Below are 15,104 nucleotides of genomic sequence, written 5' to 3'. Positions count from 1 at the left end.
TTTCTTTGTCTTGTTCAAATTTTTGGTATGTACGTGAAATAGTTTGCAACATTCATTTTATGAGTTACGTAGTTGTTGTTGTTAAAACAATTTGCCCGAGTTTGTTGTTTTTCTTGTTGTTGAGACACTAAATCATATATGTTGTATTTTTTTTGTTGAGTTATTTTCTTGTTTTTGTTGAGTTAATAAAAAACTTAGAGTTATTGTTGTTGTTAAGGTGATATTAAAAGTTTTATGTTGTTGTTTTTGTTGAGATAAGTAAAATATTTATGTTATTGTCATGGTTTTATTAGTTATGTTGTTGTTTTCGTTGAGTTAAGTAAATGTTTTATGTTATTGTTGTGGTTTTTGTTAGTTATGTTGTTATTTTTGTTAAGTTGTGCTTTTTTTTTTTGCTTTAGGAGGGCCAAGGCCCAAAAGAAACCAAAAAAATATCCTACTTGAGGATTCACTCCTACTAATTCACCACTCTTACTATCTCTGCACACTAAGTTGTACACAAAGATTAGGACAATCCTCAAAATAACAACTTTCTCCACTCATAGTAATACCATACATAGCTAATTAATCTGCACATTTGTTAGCATCGCGATGAATGTGGTAGACTCAAATTTCTGGTATGTCCTTCATAATACCTTTGATTTTTCTCAACATACTCCATCCTTTTCTGCATTTAGGATCTATGCTCTTAATGACAATCACTACTTCAATGTTGTCTAACTGTATCTGCGAGCATGCACCGGTCACAGACTCTTCAACGCTCCTCACATTCCTGCATTGAAAAAATTGCAGATTCCTATATTCCTTACAAATCCTCCTAGTCATTCACCTCTTTCATTCTTGATAATTCTACTACAACATACCAAGCCATGTTTGTTGAGCATATAATCCCTCATTACATGATTACATGAAGGCTAGTTTCCTTTTTACACGCACAATCACCATATAGTATGGATCCTTAAGAGTAAAAATAATTAGATATTGGTTTATTTTGAGACCATTATAATGCATCATCCAAATCAAACTTGTGATCCTCATAGGGACCCTGAAATTTCATATCCTTCTCCACTTTGTCTCCCTTGTAGCACCTCTCTCCACTATTAAGTTGTCATAGGAACTAGCAATTGAAAATTCTCATAAAGTGGTACGTCCCCAAATGCACCGGTCTTTTTTTTCACTCACCATGTCTGGTGGTTCTATTGCATGAATTCTCTCAACTATATCTTGAGGAAGCCAGTCCTTTAAATAATTTTAAATTCAGCCACCATTGTGATCAACGAGCTCAACTAATTTTGTAGATTACTATCTTTCATGGTTACTTTGAATAACCTCTCTAAGCTTGAGGCCTGACTCCCCCGAACAATCTTCCCAGGCTCAAATGCTTTTTCCACCTCCAATTTTCCACTTAGTTAATTTATCAATCATTGGCCAAGATTTCACTATGTATTTCCATAAGCTAGAATCATACTTCTTAGCTTCCAAGGCACACCCATCACCCACTTGTCTATGTTATTTCCTCCTCAAGACCTCACACCACATAGCTTTATCTCCACTTTTAACCTTCCACCCCAACTTAGATATGCAAGTTTCATTCATCTTGTTTTTGTAGATACAAGTAAATGATTTTTGTTAATGTGGATATTTTGTTGAACTATGTTTCTTTTTTGTTGAGATAAGTAAACGATTATGTTATTGGATACTTTTTGTTAGTTATGTTGTTGTTTTTTATGTTGATATAGGTAAAATATTGTGTTACTTTTATTTGTTTTTGTTGCCCTATGTTGTTCTTGAGAATGTTATTTCTTGTGCAGCTTTTATTTCATTCTGCTTAAAATGTCTAGAGCACAGTAAAGTGGTATAAAATACAATTGATTTTATTATATCGTATATGGATTGAGTGTTTTACCAACCCTTCACTAAACATATAACTTGTCAAATTGAATTAGAAAATAATAATCTAAAAAATTAAGTTATACTTTAAGAACAACTTACATTAATCAATATTTTTCGAACTTTATGCAACTCATTAATCAAATTGAAGACATATACTATATTGACACATTTTTTCATGTGGCAGAGAGGACAATATTTGACTTTTATTAACCATTGCCTCTGCACAGAATTGGCATCTTTTACAATTAGATGTCAATAATGCCTTACTCCATGGGGATGTTAATGAGGAGGTATACATGCAATTAGCACAAGGATTTCTCTCTACCTCTTCACGTTAAATGCGGGCTACACAAGTCTTTATATGTCCTCAAATAAAGCTTGATGCTAATGGTTCTTCAAATTGTCCGTATTACTACTTACATTACACTACTAGTAATCCAACTCTGATCACTCATTATTTATAGAGAAATATGCTCATAAAATAACAGTGTTCCTCATTTATGTGAATGATTTGATATTGTCAAACAATGATCTTGATGAGATTAATTCCATCAAAAACCAACTTGGTAGTGCATTCAAGATTAAGAAGCTTGAAAATTTGTGATTCTTCCTTAACATGGAAGTTTCTCAATCCAATTAGGGAATTACCACTGTCAAAGGAAATATGCCTTAGAATTTCTCCATGACATTGGCTTGGTCGCCGCAAAATCTGTCATGACTCCCATGGTTCGATCTTCCAACCTTACTACTCAAACTAATTATCCATCAATTGACCCTACTGAGTACATGATACTCATCAGAAGATTATGTTACTTAACTATTACCCAACCCAATATCAGTTATACAGTACAATAATTAAGCTAGCCCATGTCTTCTCATCATATAGTTCATCTCAAACAGTCACTCGTGTTTTAAGATTTACCAAACTATTCCCTACTTAGATATTATTCTTACCATATTCTTCCAAGCTTTACCTCAAGGCATCTAGCTTAGAGTGAGTATTAGAAGCTTGAAAGAGAGTATTAGAAGTAAATCTTGTCTTTATTTCCTAATTTAGTTATGTCATGAGATAGTTACATTTGTTTAGTTAAGTTAGTGGTACTAGGTAGTTATGGCAGCTATAACCATACCAATTTTTCTGATACAAGCTTATTTCAAATGACTACTAGGGATGTCAATGGGGCGGGGCGGGGACGGGGGATACATTCTCATCACAATCCCCGCCATTGAATCTATTCTCCATCCCCACTTCGGATCCCCGCTTCGGGGGGTTTTGTCCCCCATCCCCGTCCCCGCGGATCCCCGCGGGTCCCCACGGATCCCCACGGTTCATGCAGAGATCTATAAACATGATTTTTTTATATATAATTTTAAACCAAATTAATTGTAAAAGCTTCAAAAACTAACCGATAAATATATTGTTTTTACAATATTTAATCTATAATATCGAACAAAATTTTCAAACTAAAAAAAATGAAAAATCATTTATATCACTCTTTTACTAACAATACATATATATATATATTTTAAATTTGTGTATAAGATTAATTATATAAAATGTCAAATAAACTTACATAATAATTTAAAATTATATATAAATTAAGGACATTATGCTATTTTATTCGGGGTGGGGACTCCACGGGGCGGGGGATATTTACGCCACCCCCATCCCCGAAGTGCCTTCGGGGAGACTTTGATCCCCATCCCCATTCCTGCGGGGGGGAAATTCCCCATCTTTGGGCCCCAAACGGAGAATCCCCACGGAGATCCCCGCTAACAGAGGCAAGTTGACATCCCTAATGACTACCATGCTTTGTATAAATAGAATTTTCTCCTTATGCAATGTAAAGTCAAACACAATATTCATTACATAATTCTATTACCTAGTCAAATTTTAGTGAGAATTTGGGATATGATACATATTCAAATTTGTTGCAGTTATCAAAACCTCCATTCATGTATTTAAATATATATGACCGCTTGATATCTATACGTTCAAGATCAGATGATTTTGATTTAAAACAAATATTTTTTGAAAAATTAAGCCTAATTTGCGCGAATCGTGCAATCAATATAAAACAATTAATATCATATTAACTGCGTGAATGCTTGAAAATTTGATCGTAAGAGATTTAAATCCGTTATGGTACTAATAAAAGAGTTTTAAATTCATTTAAAAAAGAAAGAAAGAAGTGTTTTGATACAAATGAGCAACAACTTTTGATAAAATGATACATGTTCCAATACATTAAAAGTCTCATATATCCAATCCCATATAATATATAACATGTATGAATTTTTGTAGACTAAGCCAATTCATGAAACTTTATAAAAATAAATACTTAAATATAAGATACATATCCAAACTCATATTGATCAGAGTTGTATCCTTGTATTCTACACCCCTTCCTTTTAAAATACAATAGTTAGATACTGTTGTTGGGAAACATGAATTATGGCCTCAAGATAATTATAAACTTAGGACAAAAACCTACATAGTTGGTGTGCAACGACATTAGGGGAAGGTTGAGATGGATCTTGGATCCTCTTGTCTTCAACCTAACAACATCAAAATCTTGTTCAACTTTTTAATTAAGCTATTAACAGAATTATAAGTGCTTCCTCCATAAAGAACAAAATAGGTGAGCGAGTTAATAGTCAAATCTGTCTGCTTCTGTGGGCCTTATTGAATTATTGCCTTCAAGCCCATTTTCACGTGTGCCACGTGTCCACTTCATCTTGGCCACATTTTTTTCAACCTAAATTTTTCACCATTGAGTAATACCAACAACACAAACTAACAAACAAACTAATACTCATATGAAAAAAAATCATTCTTATCATTGAATATGTGGCATACTGTCATTATTATAGTTTTAGAATATTTTTTAGTTTTTTTTTTAAGGATTTAAGCAATAAATTGAGAAAATTTCTTTGGCTACCTCCCAACCTTCTAGTTCACTTCTGGTGAAAAACCCAAACTACCTCTGACTTCGGAAATGCATTTCCGAAATGCAAGAAAAATGTGTTTTCAGAGATGCATCTCTGAAAGCGCATTTTTTTTGAAAAAATTGTCTTATTTTCAGAAGTTCATTTCCGAAAACAGCATTTCGGAAGTTCATTTCCGAAATACTGTGCGTTTTGCAGATTAAGCAAAACAGCCCCCCTCCCTAATTCATTTACCCTAATCTTCTTCCAAACTCAACCCCAAAGAGATTTTTCTGCAAACCACTTCCAAGCTACATCAAAGGCTCCATCTACTTGCTCTACTACATTCAAAAGTCCTCCAATCTATTCAATCGGTAAGCATTTTGATTTTAAGATCTATGATTAAAATTTATATTAGGGTGTTTACAAATAGCAAAAAATGTATTAGGTTAGGTTTGTACTGATATTTAGGATGTTTAGAATGTGTAGACATAGGTTTGATTTAGGATTTTGGGGTCTGCCATTGGAGGTTGCAGAGAACTTCTGCGCAGGGGTGTTTCGGAAGTTCATTTCCGAAAACACCTCCATTCCCAGTTTCGGAAATGAACTTCCGAATTGTATTAGAAGTGCAATTTTTTTTAGTTTTTTCTGTTGTCTCGCATATTAATCGATTTCAACTGTTTACAGAAACATGTCAGGCAACCAACCAGCACGCATCAGACAGGGTAGAGAGACCCAGACTGCGTCGGCTAGACGCGAGCGAGCGGCGGCACAGCTGGCATCGACACAGGGACGGGGGCAGGGCCGGGGACGACGTGTGCGAGTTCCCGTGGAGATGGGCGAGGGTACCTCCTCATCTGGATCTAGGAGTAGGCTGGCTCTTGTATCTTCTTCCCGCCAGCGAGAGGAGGAGGAGGAGGAGGACGTGGCAGTGCCATACCACGAGGCGGAGGGGGTACCGGATGTTGACCCTCCACCTGGGGAGGAGGATGAGCAGGAGGACAGCTACCCGGGAGGGTCCATTGACACTTCTGTGCTGATATTTTACCGCGAGCACGTCGCTCGACGGATCTGGCATGCGGGACTACCATCATGGTCCGGTATCTCCCTGAGCGGTGCATGCGGCAGTTCGGATTTGTGCAGATGATACCCAGGTCACCCTTTGAGGCTGCTCCCGACACAGTGACCAGAGTACAGCTCACTGCCATGTTTGACGATTGGGAGCATCATGTGGTACCGGAGGAGTACCGTCGTATGCGGGTCACCCAGGACTGGCACAGTGTGGAGGGGTACGTCACATGGTTCTATCGGGTGTCACATCCTCTGCTGACACCCGACGTTCCTGGCGCTCCTAGGCCAGCACACGAGGAGATCCTGGAGAACCAGCAGGCCGAGGATGACCACGCGATTGATCTCCTGCCGATCTGCCAGCAGATAGAGATGCTTGGGCGGGACGTGTTGGATCGAGGTGTCGTTCTTCAGGGCGGTCCAGAGGCAGTTGCCGTGATGGAGATGATCGTCACTGATGCGGGCCGTGCGACGGCATACAGGCGGCAAAGGAGGGCCCAGGGTGAGAGGGTTAGGCATACCCAGTAGTGGGCGGGTTTATTTTTTTTTTGTTTTCGGATTGTATCTTTCGTACACTATTATTATTTGGATTTGGATCGGATCGGTTTGTATATATCACTTTTCTTATCATATTAGTATATTAATATTTTCTGTTTATATATCGATTATTTTATTTGCCGTCTATCTTTAATTCCAAAATCATAAAAAAAAAAAAAACACAGTTTCTGCATAATTCGGAAGTTCATTTCCGAAACCCCCCAAAATCTGAAAAAAGGTGTTTTCGAAAGTTCATCTCCGAAAGCACCCCCCATTTGGTGTTTTCGGAGATGAACTTCCGAAGTCTGAGAAAATTTTTTAAAAAAATTACTTCGGAAGTTCATTTCCGAAGCAGGGGTAAACTGAGTTTTTCGCTGGGGATGACCCCCATAAGGAGGTGACTAAAGAAAAAACCTAAATTAATCATCAGAAAATACATACCAAATTCAAATTAAATTAAATTATCTGTTAAGAAAATATTTTTTATTTATATAGGATTTTAATACATTGAAAAATTATAATGGCTAAGCTATATCTCAAAGTCTTACACATTTAAGTATTAAATAATTTTTTGTCCTAATAAAAATATAATAAAGACATAGATGGAGTAAAAACCATCAATGTGTTACCTGCTTTATAAGGCATTCTCAATTTGATATATGAGAACATGAACATTTCAATATTGATAGAAAAAAGTGTATTCATAGCAATCCTACACTGGAAAATAAAACATTTAAATGTGTAAAATAAATAGAACAATGATTTTTCTTATCTCTTTTGTGTATGTATTTTTCCTTAACTCACTTTTTATTTAAACTTTATTTTGAATATTCTATTATTGTGAGTGTGTGAACATAAAACTTTAAAAGATAGTTTAAAAAGGAACTTTAAAAGGTTATTTATTCATGACAAAATAAATGAATATCATCAACCAATATTGAAAAAAAGAGAGAGGATATTATCGAAGAAATAAAGTGAGTCAAGAGTGAATATTGTGTTTGTGAGAAAGACAGAAGACAACACAAGTTGTTTGGTTTGGTCAAATTGCAGCCTTATGGACACCACGTGTGGGTGTGTTATCCCAAACCCCACCACGTACTTTTGATTCTTTTTTAGTCACAGCAGTGTCCCCTCTTGTCTTGTGGTCCATTTCTATTTTTGATACATCTCCTCAATTCATTTTACATCCTCATCCCAACCTCTAATAATACTACCGTCATCATAATTCATAACAGAATGAAATAGATGTTGTTTTTTTTCTTTCGAAACTAATGATATGTATAATTTAAGTTATAATGATGTTAACAAATGTTATACAAGTATTGCTAGAATATTTAAGTTGTAATTGTGAATGAATATTTTTTTTTATATTATTTCAAACACTCTTAAATATTATAGAGTTTTTACGTAGGAATATCTAAAACAATTTACTCTATATTTGAGTTTGTATAAAATTGAAAAAAATTCGAATGTATGAAAAAGATCCTGTAATTTTATTGAAGATGATGCACATTTTTGTAATGTGTTTTTTGAACTTGAAATGACCAATTTATAGGTCAAGTTACTGATATTATACAAAGTTGCGACCCTTGATGAAACAACATTCTTTCAGCAACACTTTTATAAAAAATTGTATTGTTTTGCCTACAACAAAGTATACTTTTCAAATGTTACGCGTCGTGCCTAAGTGCTCAAGTTCTGCCTTCAAGCCTCCACTAGCTAGTGTCTTTACGCCCACGTCCTCGGACCCGGTTTCGGAGCCGGAGCAGGTGTCATCGATGACCGACGCAAGCGAGGGGGTGTATGGATGAGACAAGTGGCATAAAGTTTGGGATCACCACATTTGTCCATGTGACACTTTATTCTCTTTACCTCTTTTGTTGAGTTAATGAATATGACTTTTTATAAAGGCTTTCAATGTGAGTAACACTTTCTATGCCGGACTATTAATTCCCTTGTATTTATTGTCATTACTCACTTGCACATTTTCTTGTTATTTTGGGTATGTTTTGATTGGTGGTATGAGATAGAATAGAATTTACAAATAATGGATGGAATTGAATGGAACATGATGGAGTCTATTTCATTCAACTCCATTCAATTCTCCAGTTTTTATTCCATCCAATTTGGTGTGTAATTGATGGAGTGAGATATTATTAATAAAGTAACCAAACAATGGAGTGAGATCTATATTTCATTATGCTCTTCTCCCTTCCGCTCTGTTATATTTTATTCTCCCCTGCTTCGTTATGTACCATCAACCCAAACATAGTCTTTGGAACACACCCAACAGAAAAAGAGAAACAAAGAATGTTAATACAGTTAAATGTCTTTCGATTTGAACTTAACCTTAGTAAGTACAACACAAAGTATAATCAAAATATTAGTTAGCAATGCTTTGAACTGTTATTCCTTGGGATTAAACCAGTATTACCTTACACACACACACACACTCTTTAATGGTTCTTCGCTTATATCTCTTGCCTATCACTATTTACGGCCATGTGCTTTTCCTATTTAATGAATCTTTTGTTAGAGATACTCATATACTCTCTTTGAGACTACACCATCTCAAAATTCACATAGGTGAAGTTCATATTGAATTTATCTTTCTTAAGATACGTATTCTCGATATAGAACTTCATTAAGAGTTTGAAAACTCGTCCCTCAATATGTAATGGTCAACATTGTCACCTAATGTTGCATAAACATCCAAATCAACGACCTGTTCTTACCCAATGAATATTAGGTTAATATTTTCTTAACTTCATATATTGGATTCCTACCGTTATTGGAACTCTTATTCAAGAAGTTTCAATCTCGTACCTCTCGAGGTAGTCTTTACTAATCTTTGACCAATGAATTAATAAATGGATTAGCTAAATTATAGTTTGTGCGTACATATGTTAGTGAAATGATTACATCCTTTATTGATTTTCTCACTAAAGAATGTCTAAGACCTATGTGCCTAGACTTTCTATTGTACACTTCATTGAATGGTTTAGCTAGGGTGGCTTGGCAGTCGTAATGTATCAACACTTTTGAAACATTGTCTTTAACTAATAGAACTTCCAATAGAAGGTCCCTCAACCTTTCACCTTCTTGACCAGCTAAAGAAAGAGGCGCAAACTCTGATTCCATGGTCAAAGGAGTAATAAATGTTTATTTTTTGCTCTTCCAAGAAATCACACATTTAGCTAATGTAAATATCCACCCAATTGTAGATTTATGATCTCCAACACTCAATATCTAACTCACATCATTATATCCTTCTAGTTTAGCAGGAAACCTACCATAATGATGACTAAGATTTTTGGATTTTAAAAGATAATCGAAAATCCTAGTGATGGCTTTCCAATGTTCACCATTTGGATTTCTAGTAAATCTACTTATCTTACTAATTAAAAATGTTATGTTTGTTCTGGTGAATTGTATTACATACATTAGACATTAATTGCACTAGCGTTTTCCAATTAATCCACAACTCTTCCACCGTTCTTTTGAAATTTGACACTAGGATCAAATGGAGTGTTTACTTCCTTAAAATGTTGGTGTTTTAACTTATCCAACATTTTCTCAATATAGTGTATTTGACTACGTTCATAACCCCCACTATGTTGCTGTACTTTGATCCCCAAGATAGTGTTAACTAGTTAAGATCTTTCATCTTGAATGTGAAAGTTAGAAACCTCTTTGTTTATAAAATGTCATTCATCTTGTTGCTAATAATCAACATGTCATCAACATAAAGACAAAGTAATATTACAATGCTTTCACTTACCTTGGTGTACAAACATTTGTCGCAAGAATTGGGAATAAATCCATTAGAAAGTATGACTGAGTTAAACTTTTGATGTTATTGCTTTGGTGCCTGTTTTAAATCATGTAAGAACTTGACAATCTTGCATACTTTTTGTTCATTTCCTGGAAGCATGTAACCTTTTGCTTGCTCCATATAGATTTCCTCACCGAGATCTCCATTTCGGAATGTTGTTTTAACATCCATTTGATGAGTTATAAGTCATTTAGAGAAGCTAGTGTGAACAATACTCTAATTATCGACGTCCTCGCTACTGGTGCACATGTGTCGAAATAATCAACTCATTTTTTTTGTCTAAACTCTTTTGCTATTAATCTAGCGTTGTATGTGTTTAATGTACCATCATTATGATATTTTTTTCCTAACACCCATTTGAATCCAATGGGCCTTTATCCTTTGAAAATGTCGTCAAGTTCCAAAGTGTGGTTTGACATAATTGAATCCATTTTATCTTGGATAGCATCATTCCAAAAAGAAGAGTCCCTTGAAGCCATTGCTTGTTTGTAGGTTTTAGGATCATCCTCTACTTGTAGAATAATAGGAATCTTATGAATGTCATTCTTGCAATTTCCTTCAATTATATAAAAGGAAATAAATTGAGAATCCATTTCATTTGGTCATAGATCTTTAGCTTTCAAGGCTCTCTTGCTTATCCTAGGCTCAGGTTGGGTTTCAATAATCAGTGAAGGACTTTCGGGTTGTATTTCAACAATCCGTGTAGAATCTTCATCACGAAATTCTTGATTCATGGAATCTCATATTCCTTATCCTTTGCGATAAGGTTTTCAAAGAATTCCACATCTCGGGATTCAACAATTACACTAGACTCTGTATTTTAAAAGTATATGTGCTTCGTTGTTTGGTTCATATCCAATAAAGGCACATCTAATCCCTCGAGGGCCTAATTTAGTTCTTTTAGGATCCATGTTCATATAATAGGCTACACACCCCTACACTATAAAATAACCAATATTTTGTGATCTGCCTTTCCATATCTCATATGGAGAAATACCAGTTATCTTCAAAGTAATTATATTCAGTCTATGCCATAGGGATAATAATATTTCACCCCAAAAATTAAATGGCAATTCAGAATGTATTAAAATAGCATTTATCATTTCTTGACATGTCTGATTCTTTCTCTTGGCTATACCATTTTGTTGTGGTGTACTAGGTGCGGAATATTAGTGTATAATGCCATATTCTTCACAATATGCATTAAATTCTATAGAAAAGTATTCACCGTCCCCGTCACTACTAAGGACTTTAATACTTCCACTTAATTGATTTTCTATTTTCGCTTTATATATTTAAAAGGCTTAAGGCATCATCTTTATGTTTTAAAAGGTATACATGTGTGAACCTAAATCAATCATCAATAAAGGTAATGAAATACCAGTTTTCCCACAGATTAGCATGCCATTAAATTCACACAAATCAAATTGCACAAAATCAAACAAAATTTGACTTTCTTTCTACACTTTTGAAAGGTTTTTTAATCATTTTTTATTTAACACATATTTCTCATTTTTCGAAATCATTAATATTACATGGGATCAATCTGGATTTAATTAGTCTATTCATATTACTAATATCGATATGTGCTAATATAGAATACCATAAAGAAACAAATTTAAGCATATAAGCAGAAATAGAAATCTCATTAATAATATTGTCACTAGTACAAAGTTTGATCATTCCCTAAGCGGAATATCATTTTTGTACACCCTTGTCATTTCCATCCGATTCTTTGTTGAAGTAACAATCCTTATCTTAGTGTCCAAACCTTTGAAAATAATAGCAACAGACTTCCTTCATCTCCATAAACTTTTTGAATTTCGAACTGTGAGGAGCACCATTCTCGTTTGTCTGACCCTGAATTCTTGAATTCTTGCATGCACAATCACTATCATTCCACTTCTTCTTCTACCTTTCTTCGCCTTTATTAATTTTTTAGGATTATTTTTTCATTTTCTAGAAGAATTTGGTTTGCAAGGCTTATTTATACATATTATCTGAATTTCTTTGTTTCATCCTTAACTCACAAACTTCAAGAGATGCTTGTGATTCTTAGGGCTTCATTTCAAATAAATATTTGGATTCTTCAACGGCCATAACAATGTGAACAAATTTGAAAGGTAGAGCTCTTAGAACCTTCTCCACCTTTTGTAGTTCAGATATCGTCTCCCCACTCGACTTCATTTGATTTGTTAGAACCACCGGTCTTGAGATGAAATCTACAATTGCTTCACCATAATTCATTTGCATATTCTCATATTGTTTCCTCAAGGATTGCATCTTGATTTTCTTTAATTTCTCATATCCTCCATACAAATTCTTGAGAGTATCCCACACATATTATACTCTTTCTTCCTCAATTATCTTCTCATAGACATTCGAATTCACAAAATGATGGATCAAGAACAAGTCTTTTTCATCCTTCTTGTTCATTTTACGATGAGTAGTTCTTTGCACCTCAACACCATTTTCCTCTAATCTTAAGAAACCATCATTCAATATTTCAAGCACATCTTGAAATCTGAATATGACTTTCATTCACGCACACCCTCTTCATAGTGTTATCCCTTGTGCAGCTTTGGTGTCAGAAACTAGTATTGGATCAAACTCCAAACTCGACAGGGGTAGCTTCAGGATTTGACATGGTCGAATATGCAATGTTATAGTCGAAGTTTGTTCAAGCATACAATAGTCCAAGATGTATTATGTTATGTAGTAGCTATGTATGTTATGCATTAATGTTATCATCATACATAACATACATATGCTAGTAGTATATAAATAGGATTCTCTCTCACTTATTAGGAGAGAGGTTGATTGTTATTTTTACTTGTAATGATTTAACGTTCAGTGAAAAAGTGAATAAAATAACCATCATAACCATCTTAGTTACCCTCTATTCTTCTTTCTCTTCTTAAATTAAAAGGTTTCTTGTGTTTGATTAAGATTCCCTCTCTCTCTTTGTCACAGTTTTACTTTGTTCTTAACACCGATTTATCACAACAAATTGGTACATTGATCATGGATTAATATGCCATCAACCAAGTCGTTGGTCAACAGTTTCTACTTCAAGCAAGCTCTGTATTCATTCAAGATGAGTGAAGACAAAGTCTTGAATGAACAGTTGGATATGTTCAATAAGATGATTCTTGATTTGGAGAATATTGATATTAGCATTGATGATAAAGATTGAGCGTTGCTACTCTTGTGTGCTTTACCAAGATCTCTTGCTAAGTTCAAAGAATATCTTTTGTATGGAAAAGAGTCCCTGCACTTTGAAGAAGTCAAACTGCCTTCTACTCGAAGGAATTTAACCAAAGGAAGGAGCACAAGCTATCATCTGTTGGTAAAGGATTGCCCGTAAAAGGAAAATTCTCGAATAAGGATGGTTAAAAGGGTAAAGTTCAACAAAAAACTTATGGTGGTATTGCTCCTGCTATTAGGTGTTACCACTGTAAGAAGGAAGGTCATACTAGAAAAATATGTCTTGATAAGGTGAAGAGTTATGGTGATATCAATGATAATATCAATGCAACCATTGTTCAAGATGACTATGAATCATCTAATGTACTGGTGGTTTCAAGCTGCAACTCTAGCAAGGAATAGATTATGGATTCAGATTGCACTTGACACATGACTTCAAACCAAAATGTGTTTGAAGATTTATGTGATCAAGATGGTGGATAAATGTTGTTGGGAAACAAAAACGTTTGCAAAATAATAGGGATTGGATGTGTGAAATTCAAGGTTCATGATGAGTTAATAAAATTGTTGATTGACGTCAGGTTTGTACTTGATCTTAAGAGAAATTTGATTTCTCTTGGTGAATATGACAACAAAGGATATGTTTTCAAAGGAGAGCAAGGTATCCTGAAAGTCATAAAGGGGTCAAAGAAAGTATTGAGAGGCATCAAGAGGCAAGGCTAGTATACCCTTGAGGCTGAGGTTGTAAGTGGTTTGGAAAATTTTGCACCCACAATGCCTGTGTCGAAGACAACGCTATGGCACATGAGATTGTGCCATTTCAGTGAAAAGGGTCTGGTCAAATTGGGAAAAATCTGCTAGGTAGTGTCAAGGTTGAAAAGCTTGAATTCTATGAACCTTGTATATTTGGTAAAGCCTGCAGAGTGAATTTTAATAAAGGAAAACAAAGAACACATGGTTGATGATTACTCACGAAAGTTGTCAGTATTCACTTACAAAACTATGGATGAAACTTTTGATAATTTCAAAAGTTGGAAAACACTGTTGAAAATCAAACTGGCAGAAAGGTTAAGAGGTTGACGACCGAAAATGGCCTTGAGTTCTGCGATGAAGCCTACGCCAGTCATTGTGCTATGAATGTTATTGTAAGGCATAAGACTGTAGCAGGTAATCCTCAACAAAATCGTATGGATCAGAGGTTCAATCGTACAATCATATAAAGGGCTAGATGCATGTTGGTCAGTGTTGAATTGAAAAAGGTGTTTTGGGTTGAGACTGTCGTAACAATAGAATATCTGATAAGTAGGTTTATTTCAACTTAAAACACATGGAAGCTAATTAAAAAACCCACTAGGGCCAGATTAGTCACTTGTAAAAGTTTTTTCAAAGTAAAGGAAGTTGAAGGTGTAATGTCGAAGAGATTCAAGGCAAGACGAGTTTCAAGGGGCTTCACTCAGAGAGAAGGAATAGATTTGAATTATATATTTTCTCCTATTTTGAAACACAAATCCATTAGAATGCTCATTGCTAAGGTGGCTAAGTTCGACCTAGAATTGAAGCTAATGGATGTCAAAACTGCTTTTCTATATGGTGATCTAGACGAAACAATTCTAATGAAGCAACCTAAAGGTTATGA

Source organism: Vicia villosa, linkage group LG1, assembly GCF_029867415.1.
Source record: "Vicia villosa cultivar HV-30 ecotype Madison, WI linkage group LG1, Vvil1.0, whole genome shotgun sequence".
Lineage (NCBI taxonomy): Eukaryota > Viridiplantae > Streptophyta > Magnoliopsida > Fabales > Fabaceae > Vicia > Vicia villosa.
The sequence above is the reverse complement of the archived record's forward strand: the minus strand, read 5'-3'. Positions refer to the sequence as shown.